A 20298-nucleotide genomic window follows, 5' to 3' on the forward strand; every position below is an offset into this window, starting at 1 on the left:
ACTCGGGTGATTCTGGGTAGAGCTGATGGAATAAAAAGATGTCTGATGTCTATCTAAGAGGCATATAAGACCTCAGTATATTTGTACATGGTGCTTAAAGGGTAACGTCAGCTGTCACAGAGATCTGTAGTTACTGTCGGGCGATGTTCGGGCTTGTTTTGACAACCCAATTTAAAGATCATAATAACTATGGTCCATATTAAATATAAAAGGGGGTTCAATTTCTGGTCAATTATTTGTTGTCTGTTGAATAGGAGAATCATGCATGTCATGTCATGGCTGTGCAGTGTGCATGTAATGGGGGGGGGGACTCTTCCATGACACAAGGAGAGAACCATGTCCATATTGGTTTTAATGGGGAGAGGGGATTTGAAGCCCAGGCTGGATGAGCCCAACATTTCAACTAAATCAATTCCCCTTAAAAGCCCTTTTCAAGTTGCCTGGGTCCACCCAATTAACTCATCCATACTTAACTCACCCATGTAACTCCACTAAGTTGGCTGCTCCTGGTCTGGCATTGTGACATGCAACAGCGATTTCCTAAGTTGAAAAAACGAATAATTAGCCAATCAGTGTCAATAAACAGTGTAACGGGCGGGACTAACGGCGCGTCAAGCAAATGTGTCGGACCCAATATTTATATTGACTAGAAATTTGCATGCTTCACGCACTCAATTAGTTTGTTTCACACACTTTGCGCGCTCAACCAGAGTTTCTCTGACACAAGCCAATTTCTTGCACTTGCCTTTGGGATTGGAGAGTGCCGGTCCCTTCCTTTTGGGCATTTTTGGAGTTTGTTCTTTCTGCTGTCGTGCTGGAATGATCAATATTCAGGTGCGATGAAAAGCGGTACAGAGTCAGATGACTGCTCACAGTCAAGTAAACCACTTAACATGCAGTGGAATCTGGATTATAACCAGCTCCTAGCCGGTTGGCCTGCATGTTTAACAACAATTAGCCGGCTTATGCGCACTCCCGCGAATGCGGATCATAACCATCTGAGCCCCAAGTATAGGATCCGCATTATAAGAAAAGCGGCTGTTGTTAAACACTGGCAGCTCATGATCCGGATCATGTAGCTGTTATGTCTGAGTGGGCGGGTGGTGGCACTTTACAAACCATGATTAATGTCCCAGTGATCATTATTTTCATGAATGGACGTAGCGTTAGTTATGTGGCTGGATTATTTGGAAGAGAGCCAAATTAGGTGAGTAAACAAGTAAATTGAATCGTTTCTTTGTCCCCCATCTGCCAGTTTAAAAATGCAACAAGGAGATGATAGCCTACTACTATAGCCTACTACACAGGCTAAAGTACCCGCTAACGTTCACGTAGTTTATTAATTAATGAATCGTTCGGGCAATCGCTTATATCAACGAATTAAACGAACAAACTCACGGTTTCCTCAAGTGCTGCAAACGGCTTGAATGGTTTGGTAGAGGGACCCAACGCGCTTCAGCTATTGCAGGCAGGCAGGTCCGGTGCATCACAGAGGAGGGACGCACCATGAAGTAAAATGAAGGAAACTGCCTGCTTACTGCTACGCTGCTTGCTGGTAATGTTAATCCCATGTCAGAAAAAGTCTCCAGATTTGTCGCTAACGTTAGTCTCTTCTGAGAAAGATTGTCTCCAGGAGGGTCTGAAAAGTTGTCTGGAGTTGGAGGCAACCAAGTAGGCCTATTGTGAGGCAGCCAGCCAGTGTTGTGACTGTGAGTGTGTCCAAGCTAACACAGCTGCAGAGAGGAGCCTGGTTATGTCGATGAGAGGAGCTGACTGACTGACCTATATCGAGACATAGGCCTAGCCTAACTTTTGTGGGGAGAAATACATTGAAAACTAGTCAGATATGACTTGAATGCCACTTGTAAAATAAATCACCCACAGTGATTGACGACGTGCGACCGCTATTTTGACTGGGCGGCTTTATGTAACAAAGGCAAGCCTCATTTTTGGCACATTGCCACCCCTCGTTATTGCCTGAATGGTCGGAATGGATCATCCATGTTTTTGAATGGAGTTTGGTTACAGATTCGCTAAGCCTACAAAATACGTCATCCTTTCTTTCTTTGGTTTATTGTGACGGGACAATGCACATTAATGGACATGTTCAGAAATATAGAAGCCTCTATATACGAAAACATGTAAATATGCCGGAGTTAGCTAATGCTAGTTTACATCCGTAGTCCCCAATAAATATCAAACAATCATTCATTACATTCATTCAACGCACAAACTGATATACATGTAACGTGTCATCACAAGAGATACCACAACATTACAGACATCAAATTACAGCAAAACACAGACAGGATGTACATGCAACATATCAGTGCTAAAAGAAAATACTACACCTTACGTTCATCAGGTTCCCTGGGGTACTCTATTACTGATCATGCCAGCCGCAATGTCTTCTTCTTCTGTGGTGTTTTATGGCAGTTGGCATCCTTTACAGGTATGTTGCATTAGCACCTTCCTCTGGTCTCCACCCACAATGTCTCATCTCACCTCATTAGCATATTATACGGTCTATGACATCATCAGTGCTTTATGACATCACTGAAGATGATTGTGGGCAGCTGTGTGTGAAGTGTGCGGAAACTCTTCCCACATCTGCCAATCACACAGTGTGGGCGGAGCCTCTATGACTTCACTATAGTGGTGACCTTGCCACCAGCCTGAGCCGTCTAGAACTGTATGACAACTGTATGACAACGGTGATTTATTATGACCTTATTACATCAGTGATTTATAACCCCATCAGTGATGTCATAGCAGTGTGAGTCATGATTGGTCTACATAAAATATTGCTGTGGCGCCCCATGGAGCACTTGCCCCTCTGCACCAAACTCATGCCAGACCCCTGAACATTGTTTTGGTAAGTTTAGTAGGCAATCGGAGCAACGGCACACCTTTTTAGCTGCGGCAAGCATGACCTGCAGCTCTATATTGCACTCCGTTTGTTTGGTTGGTTGGTCAGTCCACAAAATGTTCACCACTATTTAGCAGGTAGTTTTTGCCATATGAGGCTTAATTAAATTTGGCAGGGAGGACAAGTGGGTGTGGGTGTGTGTGAAGGTGTGTTTGTTTCCATGCCAATTGGCTAAAATGGGGGCGCTGACCTTTGATGAGCACAAACAATATCGCCTAGCAACAGCAGCTACTGCTGCTCGTCGCTCGTCATACCTCAAGGTAAGAGCAGATCTCATATTTGAAGGCAGCTAATGAGGCAGTTAACTCATTGAGTGCCAGCCACTTTTGGAGAACGGACGCTCCCAGTGCCAGAGTTTCAGAGCTTTTTTCAGTGATTTCTCGAGGCCCACAGAATATTGTGTGATATTACTATGTAAACAATGAACACGCAAAAAGAACGATGAGACTCTTTTCTATCATCAGCAAAAACAGGTTTATTGATATCATTTTCCGTTCTTTCGTTATCAGCCGGAGAAGATAGCTTGATTTAACAAAAAAGAGCAGTTTTTTTCTAGAAGCTGAGATAATGGCCCTTTTGTGAAATTAAACATTTCAAACACATCACTGACTCTGAAGCTAATTTTCTGATGTAGTCACACCTCAAAAATAATTTCCTTCAATAAAACAGTGAAGGCCAGGGAATTTTGTTTGGCAGAATAATATTTTTAGCTGCAACCAGCGCCCCTGCGTGCGCTGCTGGTTGCAGCTTCTTGCTGGTCTTTGCTGCTGGTGGGCATCGGATATTCTGGCTTGCGTTTGCCAACCCTGTCCTGCTGCCTGGGTCTGTCTGGGTCAGTGTTGTGTGCTGCTCTGCGTACCCCCCCCCCCCCCCCCCCGCCCCGCCTCAACTGCACACTCCTCCTTATGGGAGGTGGCTCTCTGCTGAGTTTGCTCTGCACTGTGAAGGGTGCGCGACCATCTATGCGCGACATCCAGCTTTTTTACAGCGTTTCCGCGTGTGTTTGTCACCGGCTCCTATGCTTCCAGTTGAGAATAATAAACAACTCCACGGCTGATCATGCGAATGGGCTGTCGCAGCGGGCATGGAGGAGCTCAATTGTGGGAGCAGATTGGCTGCTGCAGGCGCATCTAACGTTAAAACGCTTCATGCATATCGATGCATACGGATGCGATGAGATTTCCGTTTCCCCAACGACTTATTCTCTGTTTTTCTCTGCCTTTCTGTTAACCTGGAGAGCACTGTCGCCACCTAAGGGTTCTGTAAAATAGGTTATAGACCTCCAATAGCTACAATAGTTGTACCAGAGATGTATCAGGGATTGATCCACGTCCCACCGTCAAAAAACGCAATTGACGACAATCGTCGTCTTTGGCACTCTACGTCAGTATTTGAATTGACGACAGCTGTCGTCATTGGCACTCAATGAGTTAATAAGTTGACAATGCAGTGTGATATCAGGTTATTTTTCAAGTTTTTTTTATTTGTTATTTTCTTTCTTTCTTTATTTTCTTTAAAAAAAAGTTTTGTGATTTAATGTTGTTTTCACTTTTCTCTCCCTTCTTTGCCATTTTTAAAAGATGCAGTTTGGCAGTTAACACAAAAAGAAAAAGGGAGAAGCATAAAGACAAATGTATGGTGTGTCCATTGTTCGTGGCCACGGCAAGAGCGTTCTCTCCGCAGTCCGCAGAGGCACTGCATTTCATGCTAAATGTAACAGTGCGGTGTTTACGGAGAGCACAGAATCAGCTGTCAGTAGAATCTGCAGAGTGGCCAACTCACACGCTCCTGGTGTGTGACCCACGCTTTCACCTTCAGTCTCACGCCAATATACGCCAACATTTTGAGCATGTAGGCCATTTGCTGTTGCAGTGTTAAAGGCATACGCCCATATTTGGAGAGTTTAGGCCATTTGCCATATTGTCGATATTAAAACTATGGTCCCTATCGTTGCATCGGCGCTGTTTCTAGGCCGAGCGCCTGGCGCAGCTCAAATCAGTGGGCGTGGACCAGCGCACTTGATATCTTGGTCTTGGCGCTAGACGCAGCCTCAACCATTACAACCACGCCTTTTAAGCGTAAAATTATGCACCGTCAGTTCATTGGATAAGTGCAATAAACGAATCGCATGCTTGCCTTTTAAGCTCCATTCCAGTGGTCCAGCAAAACCAGACGAAACCCAAGCCTCTGATCCCCCCCCCCCCACCTCCCTTCATCCCGTCTGTCTCCATATATCGGCTATTATTCCATATTATGATGCTTCTCAAACCAATATAACTGCAGTTGAAATACTGCAAGCATGTAAAAACGCTACACTATAGCAAGATCAAAGTGAAAATAATGTTCTAAACGCATCAGCTAGAAAAATATAGCCTATTAGATTGGTGAAAGTTTGTCCAGAAAGATATCATTTTCTCTCGCCTGCTGCAGGAAGGATGATGCACATAAATATAGCCTACATTATGTAAAGTCATTGCATAAATGTGTTTTTATTGTAAAACTAAATGTGGAGTAGGGCCAAGTTATTGGAGCGGACATCACAGTATAGCAGATGACAGTAGAAGCTTCCGAAGCGCGTTCCGCTGTCACTTATCTAAATCACGTTAAATCGACAAGGGATATTTATAGCCCCAGTAGGACATATATGTTTCAAATAGGGTGGTGTTTTCATTTCGATGTTTTATTTGGTCCAATATTGAAATGTTCTACAATTGGAGGTTGTCTTATCATTACACATTATTTAGATCCTCCCTTAATATAGGTTTTCGGCTCATTTGGTTGCTATTTAGTAGCGAAATGGAGAAACACAATGCATGTTGGGACATTCACATTGCAGTGAAGTTACAGCTTATTTTTTCTATGGGACTCTGAGCGAGGGAGTCAGAGACAGTCGGTATTGTGCCTGTCAGACTGTGAGGAGAGAGGGAGAGAGTGACACAGAGAGAGGAGAGAGCCAGAGGGGAGGGAGAGAGCCAGAGGGGAGCGCTCTGCGCAACTGGCCCACTGAATAGGCCTGCTTTTCAAAGGCGCAAGGCGCTAAATTAACGCCAGGTCGGAAGATAGCAGTACGCCGGTATTTAGCGCCGACACGCCCACTTTGGCCCATTCTGGGACTGCGCCACGCCCATTCGGCCTAAAGCGCATTTGGCAGCCTAAAGCCATATTGATATCGTCCCAAAACAGGCGCAAGGCACGTTTTTTTGCGTTTAAGGCCCGTTTTAGCGCCGAAGGCTTGTGGGAGAATAGGGCCCTATGGTCCCTATCGTTGCATCGGCGCCGTTTCTAGGCCGAGCGCCTGGCGCAGCTCAAATCAGTGGGCGTGGACCAGCGCACTTGATATCATCGTGCTGGCGCTAGACGCAGCCTCAACCATTACAACCACGCCTTTTAAGCGTAAAATTATGCACCGTCATGCTCATTGGATAACTGCAATAAACAAATCGCACGCTTGCCTTTTTAGCTCCAATTCCAGTGATCCCGCAAAACCAGACGAAAGCCAAACGCTCTGCCCCCCCCCCCCTCCCTTCATCCAGTCTGTCTGTCTGCATTATAGGCTATTATTCCATATTATTATGCTTCTCAAACCAATCTAACTGCAGTTTCAATACTGCAAGCATGTAAATACGCTACACTATAGCAAGATCAAAGTGAAAATAATGTTCTAAATGCATCAGCTAGAAAAATATAGCCTATTAGATTGGTGAAAGTTTGTCCAGAAAGATATCATTTTCTCTCGCCTGCTGCAGGAAGGATGATGCACATAAATATAGCCTACATTATGTAAAGTCATTGCATAAATGTGTTTTTATTGTAAAACTAAATGTGAAGTAGGGCCAAGTTATTGGAGCGGACATCACAGTATAGCACATGACAGTAGAAGGCGTTCCGCAGCGCGTTCCGCTGTCACTTATCTAAATCACGTTAAATCCACACAGGGTATATATAGGCTCAAGAGGACATATATGTTTCACATAGGGTGGTGTTTCATTTCGATGTTTTATTTGGTCCAATATTGAAATGTTCTACAATTGCAGGTTGTCTTACCATTACACATTATTTTAGATCTACCTTTTATATCTATTTCGGCTCATTTGGTTGCTATTTAGTAGCGAAATGGAGGACCCAATTGCATGCTGGGACAGGGACATTCACAGGCAGTAAACTTACAACTGCTATTTCCTATGGGAAGCTGGGTGCTGCTATGTGTTGTGTCTGTCTGAGCGAGGGAGTCAGAGAGAGAGAGAGAAGGGTGACAGAGAAGAGGCAGAAGAGCACTGGTGCACTGAATAGGCCTGGTTTCAGAGAGAGACAGAAGGGTGACAGGGGAGAGGCAGAAGAGCACTCCTTGACACTGGCAAACTGAATAGGCCTGCTTTTCAAAGGCGCAAAGCGCTAAATGTACGCCAGCTCGGAAGATAGCAGTACGCCGGTATTTAGCGCCGACACACCCACTTTGGCCCATTCTGGGACTGCGCCACGCCCATTCGGCCTAAAGCGCATTTGGCAGCGTAAAGCCATATTGATATCATCCCAAAACAGGCGCAAGGCACGTTTTTTTGCGTTTAAGGCCCGTTTTAGCGCCGAAGGCCTGTGGGAGAATAGGGCCCTATATCCCCGTTCCGTCGCCCAAAATACACATTCCAACAGCGACAGAAACACTCACATGTACATGTTGTGAGTCGTGTAATCACCACGCGATGAATAATCCAAAGTTACGTGAAACTTTATTTGTTGCAATAAGCACATGCGCTGTACTGATGACTGCACACAGTGCATGTGTGCCTCATGGCAAACGAGGAAGTAACTTCGGTTATACTCAGTTAGTTCGGTTACTCTTTGTTCTCGGTGTGTGGATTTACTACGAAAATGACCGTTTCACGCAATTTTGGATTATTATTTCATCGCGTGGTACACGAGTCACAACATGTAGCTACATGTGAGCGTTTCTGGCACTGTTGGAATGTGTAATTTCTCCGCACTTGCCGCACAGACCCCCCGCACTGCGATCACCGCAACAATCAATTTCAAAAGTCATCAGTGCCACTCCTGGTCTCTGACATCATCGGTAGCCTACTGAAAGTATACACTTACATCTACTGTAACATGCCAGAGGATGATCTGAACAAGTAGAGGGTACTACAAAATATGATTATTGATAAACAGAAGGGATTTTCTTGTCTGACCAGAGGAGGCACTAGTGCAAGTTGTGCAACCAGGGTACCCCACCGGGTTCCCACCAGCAGACACGGCTGACAATCTGACCAAGCTAGAAGTACCGCTGCCGGGAATTGAACCGGGGTCTCCGTGGTGGCGAGTGCTTTTACCTCTACACTACCCAGACACCCCATCAAAAGCCTTCTTGATAGATTTCCCACATTACTGACCGCAGCATTATTCAATGACATAGCCCCTGAGGAAATACAATTTAAATGAATAGAGACCTTGTTTTCTGGATGACTTTATCAAACCATTTATTACAGAAAGAAATTGGATTTCATGAAACCAGATTGACCCAAAAAACCCAATGAGAACTTCCACCTCCAATCACAATGATAAGGGGACTTTATAATTATGTAAGGCAAATAGGACATAATGGCAAAATCTACAGTATATTACTGAACAGTTTTTGGATATAATTAATCTTTTGAGTTTTGACATGGAATTGTTCTCCAACTGAAAAGAATGACTGTGTAAGAATATAAGTATACATTGTTGTCATTGCTGCAGTATATGATTCCCTCATCATACTTATGAGTTATACACAGTAGGTGTACTCTTCTCTATAGCTTCTGAGCCACAGCTTTGTGACATATTGTGATATCTATCTATCTATCTATCTACTATCTATCTATCTCTATACATTTCAGCAGCTGAAGGACAGCTTCAAATAATTTCTTCACTTTTTGAGAAAACTCTAAATTGAGCAGTGGGGTGATGTGGTGAATGGGCAGATCGCCCTTCAACCAGAAACCTACGTTCGACGAGGTGCTGAAGTGTCCTTGAGCAAGACAGCAAATCCATACCAAGTGCAGGGATGTTGTCCTCGTCCCCGTGGCAATCATAAAATATGAATTCCTCATTCAAGGATCCATAGAATACCACAACAATATCTAAGAAGAAAAATATAACACAAGACATCAACATATTCCTCAAAGGATGCAGAGTAAAAAATTTGGAAATATCTGTTGAGCCGTGTTGGGCAGTAACTTAGTTACTGTAATTGTATGACTTTTCCCAGTAACTAGTAATGCAAGGGATTACAAGTTCCTAAAAGTAATTATATTACAAGCACTACTCTTCAAGTTACTCCATTACTTTCTCCAGCGCTGACACTAAAACGAAGTGTGGAGATTGGTCTGGTTGTGCGAGACTACTGTGTTGTCAGAACATGATTCGTTTTTTGTCTTAGGTAGGCAAATCAATAAAAAAGTATGCAGTTTGGCTGTTGACTCCTGTAAGGTTAATTACTGTTCCAATAGAGTGGATCACTAGAGATAGAGAGTCACTTTTTTGGAAGGGTGGTAGTGAAAGTAATATAGTAATGTAACGAGTAACCAATTACTTTTGAAACCAAGTAATAGGTAAAGTAATTGTATTACTTTTATTGGAGTATTCAGTAATCATCATTATCATCATCATCATCATTGAAAAAGAGACCTCGGTCTCAATGGGTTTTTATTTTCTGGTTAAATAAAGGTTTGATTGATCAGTATATAAATGGGAGCTAGGGGTCTGTCTGTCTGTTTGTTTCTCTGTCTGTCTGTCCCACTGATGACATCATCAGTGATGTCATAAATTCACTCACAGAAGATGTCATGAGTGATTATGTCATCGGTGATGTCATCAGTCTGAGGCTCATGAGAGAGACTGAGAAGGCTCACGAGCAGGCCCGTATCTAGCTGAGTACAGGGAGGAAAATGTAGCCTATTTAAATAGAATTATCAACAATAACAATCAAGGAAGTTATCTTTGATCAAAAAGACCTAGTTGCCTCATGTAGAACTAGTTAATATGCATTACTTGAATAAAACCTGCTTACTTTCCAGGTGAAGCAGACATCAGGACCGGTCTGACAAATTTCCCAAATAAATCTCGAGGCCGGGACATGTGAGGACAGGCACTGCACACTTGGCAATGCTGAGGTGGTGCAACTTTGGATGAGCTCTTTTCAGCATATCAGAGCATCCCGTAAAGGTTCAGCAGGATGTTGTACACCAAGGTGCCTGAACGATTTGCCTGCTTGCAGCATGATTGATTCAGACAACATGAGATGACTATCTGCTATAAGGTTTCTGCATACTGATGACTCCTCCATCAGTCCTTGCACCAGGCAGACTTTACATTCAAATATGTGGGGATCAGCGACCAGCAGGACAACACTGGGTCAATCAGGAGAGACAAGTGAATGAATTAAACAGAAGCTAATAGTGAAAATTACATTTAGACAAGAAAGTCGTTGGTGCTTATAGACAGAGGGGGGGGGGGGGGGGGGGCTGGGTCATCACACCAATTGTGTGCACAGATGTGCAGATTGTGTGCACATCTATTTATCTATCTATATCTATATCTATATATACAGGATATATATATATATATATATATATAGATATATATATATATATATATACATACATACATACATACATACATACATACATACATACATATGTGTGTGTGTGTGTGTGTGTGAGAGAGAGAGAAAGAGAGACGACCCAAATGTATGATATTTTGTTGGTGGTGCTATCTGTTCTCCAAAAGAAAAAGTGCTTCTATTGCCAGGAAAACAGGCCACTGTCACAGGCAATTTATTCTCCGCAGAGCTGCACACTGGTGTGATGTCACCAATTAGGCTGTGGGACAAGCATTGCTGTTTTCTGGTGAAACTTCACTATTACCAACTGAACTATCTTTAATGGTGACTGCTTTTATTGTAATAGGGGTTGGACAACAGCGTTTACAGCAACCATTTTCAACACAATCAATCAATTGCCATGATGGCAGAAAACTAGGCCCAGATTGAAAAAAAAACAGAATTATCCTTTTAGTTTTAGTTAGTATTTAGTTTTTAGTGTTGTTGTTGTTGTTTGTTTTCTGTATTTGATGGATTTGCATGTTAATTTTTTTAATGTTAAAAATAAATACATATATAGTAGGGTCATCTGTGGCACTTCCGTGACCGTGGAGAGCGAAGGTCCGTTTCTCAATGGATTTGTCATCTAGGAGGGTTAATAAACAAATTTAGCCGGGGTGTATTTTAAAAAAAGGCGGGGAAAATATTTGAGAGACCAAAATCCAAAATGTCTGCCGTGGAAATGAACTTTTTAATGCTTTGACCTACAATGATGCACAATACATGGTTTCAGAGCTTATTCTGGTCAAGGAATACATATTTGGTGTTTATATAATGATTTGACCTATTTTTGACCTTCAAATCCAAGATGGCTGCCAATTTTGAGGCAGTGTTTTCAAAATCGTCATAGAGCCTTCATATTAGGCTTGAATGACAGGTCTTCTCATGATGAGTTGAATAATATACAGTATAAGTACACAGAAGTAATCTCGGAGGTCAATAAAGTCAATGTTTGTGTGTAAACAACAGTTGCTGATTTGCGGTTTCCCATTAAAAAGGGTAGGCTACTGAGAATATGGTGTCCAGTTCATCCCATCACATTTTCATAATGAACCAAAAACAATTTTGCACTATAGCCTAACATAAAATAGTATTCTGTATGCAAAGCTAGCAAGGTTAGTTGCTTGAGCTGAATTTAAAGGTCAACTCAAAACAAACAATGAAATTAACTTTGAAATTAAAACTGAATCCTAGGCTACTAAATTTCATCAGCACACAGTAAAGGAAACTTGTCTTTGAACTCAGCTGACTGTCTAGTCCTAATCCCTGTTGTGCAATGTCCCTTTTCAGTGAAGTTTTAGTTTTTGTTAAGAGTATGGACTTTTAATCTTGACCTTGTTGGTAGGCAACGGCCCTTTTCCAGTCAAGCATTTTCAGATTAGCTCAGTCAGTCTGTGAAGCAGTCAGTGTCAGCACTTGCGTGAGCTCGCTTTTTCTCTAACTAATGTTAACATTACACACTTTAAGACACTTTGTTTGAGGATATCAACGTTATTCACTAGTCTAAAGATAGTTCTACCATCAAGAACATATAAAACAAATGCAAAAACAATTTTTATTTGCAGAAGTCATCATTGATATTTGGTGTTAGCTAACGTTAGGTAACGTTATTATTTTTAGCTAAAGTTAATGTTATCTGTCTCCACACTTCTGTCAACTGACATATGCATTTGCTTTTGAAAATAAACAGCCTGGCTTGCTTAAGCATAACTGAAGATTAAATAGAATTATAAAACGGCTCTCTCAAATCAAGCAATCTGATTGGTTCACAGCCATTGTATAAATCCAATAACCCACTCCAATAACCCATGGCCATGGGTTATTGGTTGCCATGGCAACTCTCTTACTAAAAGCCTTTGGTTACCTCAAAAAAAACAAATGGAGACAGCTGTCAGATCCTTGTGAATCGATCTTCGCTTATAACTTTACTAATACTTCGCAGAAAATTATGTTTTGTACAAGAATAAATGTGGGCTAATGTCTTCTTTGCAAAAAAAAGGCTGTTAACCCCGCATTTAACCCCGTAACGTTAGTTGGTGTCGGGCTTTGCAGAAAGCACTCAGCTTCTCAGCAAGCGCTGAGAATGCAGCGCTGCGCTCGAGCTGCCTGTCGGCTTTCCAGAAAGCTCTCAGCTTCTCAGCAAGCGCCAGGATTGGCCAATGTCAACTTCAGTCTCCAGAACGATCCAATCAAATCACCCGCACGTTCTTGCGGTCCCGCCTTACAGTAGTGTTTCAACTGACTCTATCAGAATACCATGCCAGTCGGACTTATAGTATTATTATTATTATATTATTATACTTGGAAACCGTTTTATAAAAGCAATATAGCACTCGAGCTGCGTGGTGTTGTGGCATATATCCCGCTGATAAGCTGTTATCCCACGAGGCCGCAGGCGTGCCCGAGACATGCGGACGGGCACGCATTCCTTCAGCGTTCACATCGTCCCAGGTGGGAATCGAACCCACGACCTTCGAGCTGTGAGGCGATAGTGCTTACCACTTCACCACCGTACCTCCTTTTATATCCTCAAACAAAGTGTCTTAAAGTGTGTAATGTTAACATTAGTTAGAGAAAAAGCGAGCTCGCGCAAGTGCTGACACTGACTGCTTCACAGACTGACTGAGCTAAACTGAAAATGCTTGACTGAAAAAGGGCCGTTGCCTACCAACAAGGTCAAGATTAAAAGTCCATACTCTTAACAAAAACTAAAACTTCACTGAAAAGGGACATTGCACAACAGGGATTAGGACTAGACAGTCAGCTGAGTTCAAAGACAAGTTTCCTTTACTGTGTGCTGATGAAATTTAGTAGCCTAGGATTCAGTTTTAATTTCAAAGTTAATTTCATTGTTTGTTTTGAGTTGACCTTTAAATTCAGCTCAAGCAACTAACCTTGCTAGCTTTGCATACAGAATACTATTTTATGTTAGGCTATAGTGCAAAATTGTTTTTGGTTCATTATGAAAATGTGATGGGATGAACTGGACACCATATTCTCAGTAGCCTACCCTATTTAATGGGAAACCGCAAATCAGCAACTGTTGTTTACACACAAACATTGACTTTATTGACCTCAGAGATTACTTATGTGTACTTATACTGTATATTATTCAACTCATCATGAGAAGACCTGTCATTCAAGCCTAATATGAAGGCTCTATGACGATTTTGAAAAAACTGCCTTTTAGAGCTCAAAATTGGCAGCCATCTTGGATTTGAAGGTAAAAAATAAGTCAAATCATTATATAAACACCAAATATGTATTACTTGACCAGAATAAGCTCTGAAACCATGTATTGTGCATCATTGTAGGTCAAACCATTAAAAAGTTCATTTCCACGGCAGACATTTTGGATTTTGGTCTCTCAAATATTTTCCCCGCCTTTTTTAAAAATACACCCCGGCTAAATTTGTTTATTAACCCTCCTAGATGACAAATCCATTGAGAAACGGACCTTCGCTCTCCACGGTCACGGAAGTGCCACAGATGACCCTACTAATAAGCCTATCATCCTTCCAGTAATTCACTGTATGACCATTATCAACGGGGAGATTAGTAGTAATTGCAACATTGAAGTTTTCTTCTGCTGTACAAGTCTCTGTCTGGCCTTCCTGTCCCCTCGAGTGACAGTGCAGATTAAGTATAAATGTCTTGTGAAGATGTAATATTTCATCATGCAAAATATTATCAAAATAATACTTCTTTGTCATTTGCATTTTGGCTTCAGGACGAGGATTTGGGGGGAAATGTCTTGAAATGCCAATAAGCAGGGAGTTTTTCTTCCCAAATGGAGAGCATGGGCCAAAAACTGAGTTTGGAAATCAAGTGGTGTCAGCGCCTGGTGAAATAATCACTGACTCATTGGTATTGATCAGTAACCCTATCAAACCCCTGCAGATGTATTACGTCCATTTGGTGCTATAAAGAGGAGTCAAATCCTACTTATTGCCTGTTTAATGCTCAGGGAGAGCACAAGTTGAAATTGTATTCAGTGGTAGAGGCTAACTGTCAAAGCAGGTTTCTTCGCTCACCTAATTACTCAGAAGACCTGTCCAGGACTTGGTGTCAGCACTGACCCCATCCTGATCCCATCTGCCCCTCGGCCCACACAAGGTAGTCTCTGCTGTCACTGCCAGTCAAGAGGAGGTCAATGAGTCCCACCTCAATAGTCATCAGCTCAGACTGTCTCCAAGGAAGCCTAAGTAATTCCTATCATTCATCTCACAGACAGGCAGTATAACCGCAGTACAGGGAACCTTCTTGTAGACTCTCACCTCACCGCCATGAAGACAACTGACCGGACTAGGCGCCCTATACTTGTAAATGGAGGGTTATTGTTCCATTCATTGCCTCTGCTCATTTTATTGAGATACTTACTGATAAGTTATATATATACAGTATATACCGGTATATATATACGGTATATATATATATATATTAGGGGTGTCACAATATATCGTCCCACGAAATTTCGCGATAGTAAAACGTCACGATATGTATCGTTGAGATGAAATCTCATATCGCGATTTTTTTTTCTTTTTTCTTTTTCTTTTTCCAAAAATAGACTAAGAAACGTCTTTGTTTGTTGAAGTTCAATGTGTGGAAAGTAGTTCAGTTGAACAAGTCTCTGAAGAGACACATGAGAAGTTATACAGGAGAGAAACCATTCAATTGAGTTTCTGGCAAAACTGTTTACTTGACAGGAAAAACTGAAGATGCATAAAAAATAGACTAAGAAAAGTCTTGTTGTTTGAGTTTGAAGAAAAACTGAAGATGCATAATGAGAATTTATACTGCTGAGAAACCTTTTAGTTCAAAGTAAATCTAAGTGACGGTGTAACTAATTCTATTTCAAGATAAGCCTTATCTCCAATCTCATGTTTTTTCTAGTTGTTATTGTAATAACAATTTCCCACAACAGCATGTTTTGTATTTGTGCATTTCAAATAAAATACTACTTTTCCAGTCATATATTGTCATTATTCAAGTTTAAAAAAATATTGTTAAAATCGTATCGTATCGTTATCGTGAACCCAGTATCGTGATACGTATCGTATCGTGAACTGAGTGTATCGTGACACCCCTAATATATATATATATATATATATATATATATATATATATATATATATATATATATATATATATATATATATATTTATATATTTATATATATATATACAGTATACACACACACACACACACACACACACACACACACACACACACACACACACACACACACATAAACAAAGTACAGACACACATAAACAAAGTACAGACACCTCTATTGTTCTATTTGTATGCAAATTCTCATATTTTTGTCTCGAAGACTGAATATTTGACACTAGTTTGAAATCTGCCTGTACTGTAAATGCATGGACAGCCTTTATTTATGCTGCACCCTGGTGTCTGGCTAGGTCATATGGTGTGAAAATTTCCCAAGTAGCTCAACATGATCACAACTTGTCAGTTGCAACTGGTGGCAAAGTCTGTGAGTTTGAGCTGCAGAGGGATGCAAAATTATGTTTTTGCCTACTCAGCTTATTTCAAAGATATTTCAAGGTTTAGTGATGTTTTGGGGTCGGAAAGTTCTGCTCTCATTTGTCTTCTTGCTCTTCTTCTACTTCTTCTTGCTCTTGGTCCTCAGCCTCGACCCACCGCTGTGCAGCACCTATTGGAGTTATTCTGCAGACCTGTTTGGTGCCTTATATGGATCCACAAAAATGCCCACATAGGATATTGTTGACACTCTGACTGGTGCTGCACTGTTTGTGTTAAACGTGGCATATTGGCCTTTGTTGCTGGTACGCTGTTGGGCGGGGCCGGCGCTGCTGGGACCCAACCTCCTTGAAAATGTATGCATTGCATTTACTTGCACAGTAGTGATCATCTGCAGACTCAACAAATAACAAAATGGTCAGAAATATAAGCCAGGGGCACAAACAAGCAAACATTCAAGGATATTTTAAACAGTAATGCAATCTGTGAGATTTTCTGATTAATGGTTAAACCATAGTCTATGCTCAAACTTGTGCTTTATAGGGCCGGATGTATTTGATGAATGAAAAAAAAGTATATTGAACATTGTGCCTGGCTCTTGCTTCTGGTGAGCCTTTGCTGCTAACAAGAGCTCAGCTTTCAAATTAAAGGTACATTATGTTTGCTGCCTCTGCTGTCACTTGAGTACTACACAAATTTAATGAATAGCCTAATCAAGGACTGCAGAGCTTTCTTTGTTCATCAGAGCCAACTTTATGTTTTTTGTTGTTGTTTTTTTGTCTGTTTGGTTGATTTTTTATTTATTGTTTTACTTCAAGATCCTACATCTGATCAAGGAGTATGAAGGTTTGATGGTACTAATGGGCCTGGCATCATTTACTGCCTCATTAACCTCTCTCCAACTAAGTTCTGTTGTCTGCTTCGATATTTCCACAGCCTAAATTTAGATATATGTACTATTCAGTTTATTCCACAGTGTGACTTCTGTGCCTTTGTTATTGCAGTGCAGTGTGCTAGAGATTAATGACTCTAGTTCTAGTGTTGTGTCTATAGGCTCTGTGTGCAGGCTGAGTCATCGCAGATCAGTATGGACAGGCTGATGAAACATTTGTTCAGACGTGCATGCTAATTTAAAATGTTTAGAAATACAATCACCGCTACTGTATGTGCTCTTTGTTTGGAGAGTTGGAACTGTGGGACTGTCAGTGATAATTTTAACTTCCCTCCTAAAGTTTAAGGATTGCAGTGAGTCAGCTGGATATTGACATTATTGGCATATAGCGCTAACATTATTATATCACCAAGTTTAGAAGTTTAGACAAAGTTTAGCCTGCTGTACTTGGCATGAAAGTTGGATGTCTCTCAATTATCAGTATAATACTGCTCAAGCAACTCTTGTATGAGAATGAGAAATCTACTAAATGGTGGTTATGGATTTTGCCAACCCATTCACACAAACATTCATACACTGATGGTGCCAAGCTCACATGCAGCATGCTGGCGCCAGGCACAATTTGGGGTTCACTATGTTGCCCAAGAACACTTTGACATGCGGACTGGAGGAGCCAGGGATCAAACGGGACCATGTCTATGTCACCTCAGCCTTATGTGCCCTATGTTCCCTCAGCCCTATGTTCCCTCTGCCTTATGTTCCCTCAGCCCTATGTTCCCTCAGCCCTATGTTCCCTCAGCCCTATGTTCCCTCAGCCCTATGTTCCCTCTGCCTTATGTTCCCTCAGCCCTATGTTCCTTCAGCCCTATATTCCCTCTGCCTTATGTTCCCTCAGCCCTATGTTCCCTCAGCCCTATGTTCCCTCTGCCTTATGTTCCCTCAGCCCTATGTTCCTTCAGCCCTATGTTCCCTCAGCCTTATGTTCCCTCAGCCCTATGTTCCTAATCTAGTCTCTAATCTATTTTTTATATAGGTTGTCAGAATCTGTTCTGCTCGTTTATGTGTGAAAGAAATGTGATTTTCAGACCTGTTTCTCCATACAATGGCAGTGAATGGAGAGAGAGAAACAAGACTAGGCAAGTCCTGTTAAGCTGGACCCGGACTGCTGCGGCTGCTGCTCAATACTCATGCATGTTTCAACAATGGGGAGTCAGTCAGTCAGTAAGCCCCTGAGACATTTCTTGGCCGGTCCGGTCTGGCAAAAACGTAGAATACTCCAATCGTCTCTACTCGACCAACAAACAGCAGAGAATCACTGATTTTGCGGTTATATCCAGGAACCTAGACAACCAACTGAACTACCCAAGCTTCACTTTAATAGATCAGTGTTTAACCTATTAAGACCTATAAGGCACCCTATAGAAAAGCATCCTATGTGAGGCTTGTTTGAAAGAACCTCCTAAAACCTGAGGGATAGTGTATAAAGTATCTTTTCTGAAAGGGTTAACGACGCAGACACTGCATCAGGTCTTAAAGGGAACATTTTGTTTGATAAAATCTTTCCTTCCTTACATCATGGGGTTACGTCAGCGGTTGCAGAAAAGTTACATTGATAGGAACAGAAGGCTAATAGGTTCCATTGTAACATTGGCGCACAGCAAATCCGCCATTTTGGCCTGAAAGAGACACCTCTGATTGGCTGTCATGGTTCTGTGCTGTTGTCCCATTGGCCATTGAGGTTTTTTCAGGCCAAAATGGCGGCAGCACTGTTGTCAAACACAATTCAACTCTTGCCGTCAATACTCTCTGCAAGTAGGAAACTGTAGAGATAAAGCTGTAGAGATTCCCGGAATAAGGGGGGGAAAATGTCTTGTTCGCGGCTCCGCCGTATAGACACTGAGCTTTCCCACTGTGTATATGACGATGTCCGGCACTGCCTCTTCGGCCATTTATTTGGACCCTAGACCATCCCCACAGTGAGTACTGTACACTTTCTGCAACCAGTTCGGCTCCGCCCACGGAAATACGTAATCATTGTTTGCAAACACAAAAGTGGTGTATAGAAGAGCCACCTACATTCAGCTCACAGTCAGCAGTCAGCACCCCCACGGCCTTCACTTTGAGCTTCATTAACCTGGAGAATAAAACAAACGCAAAGGTCACAGACGGGGTCATGGCTTCTTTGCAGTGGTGGGAAATGGAATATTTCTCATCAGTCCTTCTGAGAGCATTCTAATGTTCAATAACACATGTTCAGATTACTGTATTCATGATTCTGAGTCCACAAGGACAAGTGCTGAAATATGATTATACATTGCGTGAATTTCTTGAAAGGAACTGCTGCATGCCGTACCGCCTGCTAATAAAACTAATAAAGGTACTTGTTGTTTTCTTGGAAACCTTAGACACTGCACACGAGTGTCATCTAATCAAGACATCCAAAGGGGTTGTCCAAAATAGGCTTAAATGTATTGTATTGTATTAAATGTATTGTATTTGTTGGAGGCGTATTCACAGACATTTTCAACCAGTCCCTCTCCCTCCGACAAGTTCCCTCCTGCTTCAAATCAGCAACAATCATCCCCATTCCCAAACAGCAGAAAGTGACCAGCCTCAACGACTGGCGCCCTATAGCCCTCACGCCCATAGTCAGCAAGTGCTTCGAAAAGCTGGTTATATCACAGATCCGCCCCACACTCCCCCCGGACCACGACCCGCTCCAATTTCCATACCGCTCCAACAGGAGCACAGCGGATGCAGTAGCACACGTGCTCCACACCGCCCTCTTCCACCTGGAGGGGAAGGACACCTATGTGAGAATGCTGTTCGTGGACTACAGCTCAGCATTCAACACCATAGTACCCTCCAGGCTGGTAAGCAAGCTCAAGGATCTGGGACTAAACACAGCAATGTGTGACTGGATCCTGGACTTTCTGACAGACCGCCGCCAGGTGGTGAGACTGGGCAACCTCACCTCCTCCCCACTAACCATCAGCATAGGAGCGACCCAGGGATGCATCTCCAGCCCCTTCTGGTACAACCTCTACACCCACGACTGCGTGGCGACTCAAACCTCGAACACCATCGTGAAGTTTGCAGACGACACAGCGGTCGTGGGGCTGATCTCCAGGAGCGACGAGACGGCCTACAGAAAGGAGGTGGAGGCCCTGGAACAATGGTGCCAGGACAACCACCTCTCTCTAAACGTCTCCAAGACCAAGGAGATCATTGTAGACTACAGGAGGGGGGGGCGGGGGTGGGGGGGCGCACCCCCCCCCCAATCACCATCAATGGCACAGTGGTGGAAAAGTTGGACAGCTTCAAGTACCTGGGAGTCAACAT

Source organism: Poromitra crassiceps (genome assembly GCF_964638095.1).
Source record: "Poromitra crassiceps genome assembly, chromosome: 5".
In the NCBI taxonomy this organism is placed as follows: Eukaryota; Metazoa; Chordata; class Actinopteri; order Beryciformes; family Melamphaidae; genus Poromitra; species Poromitra crassiceps.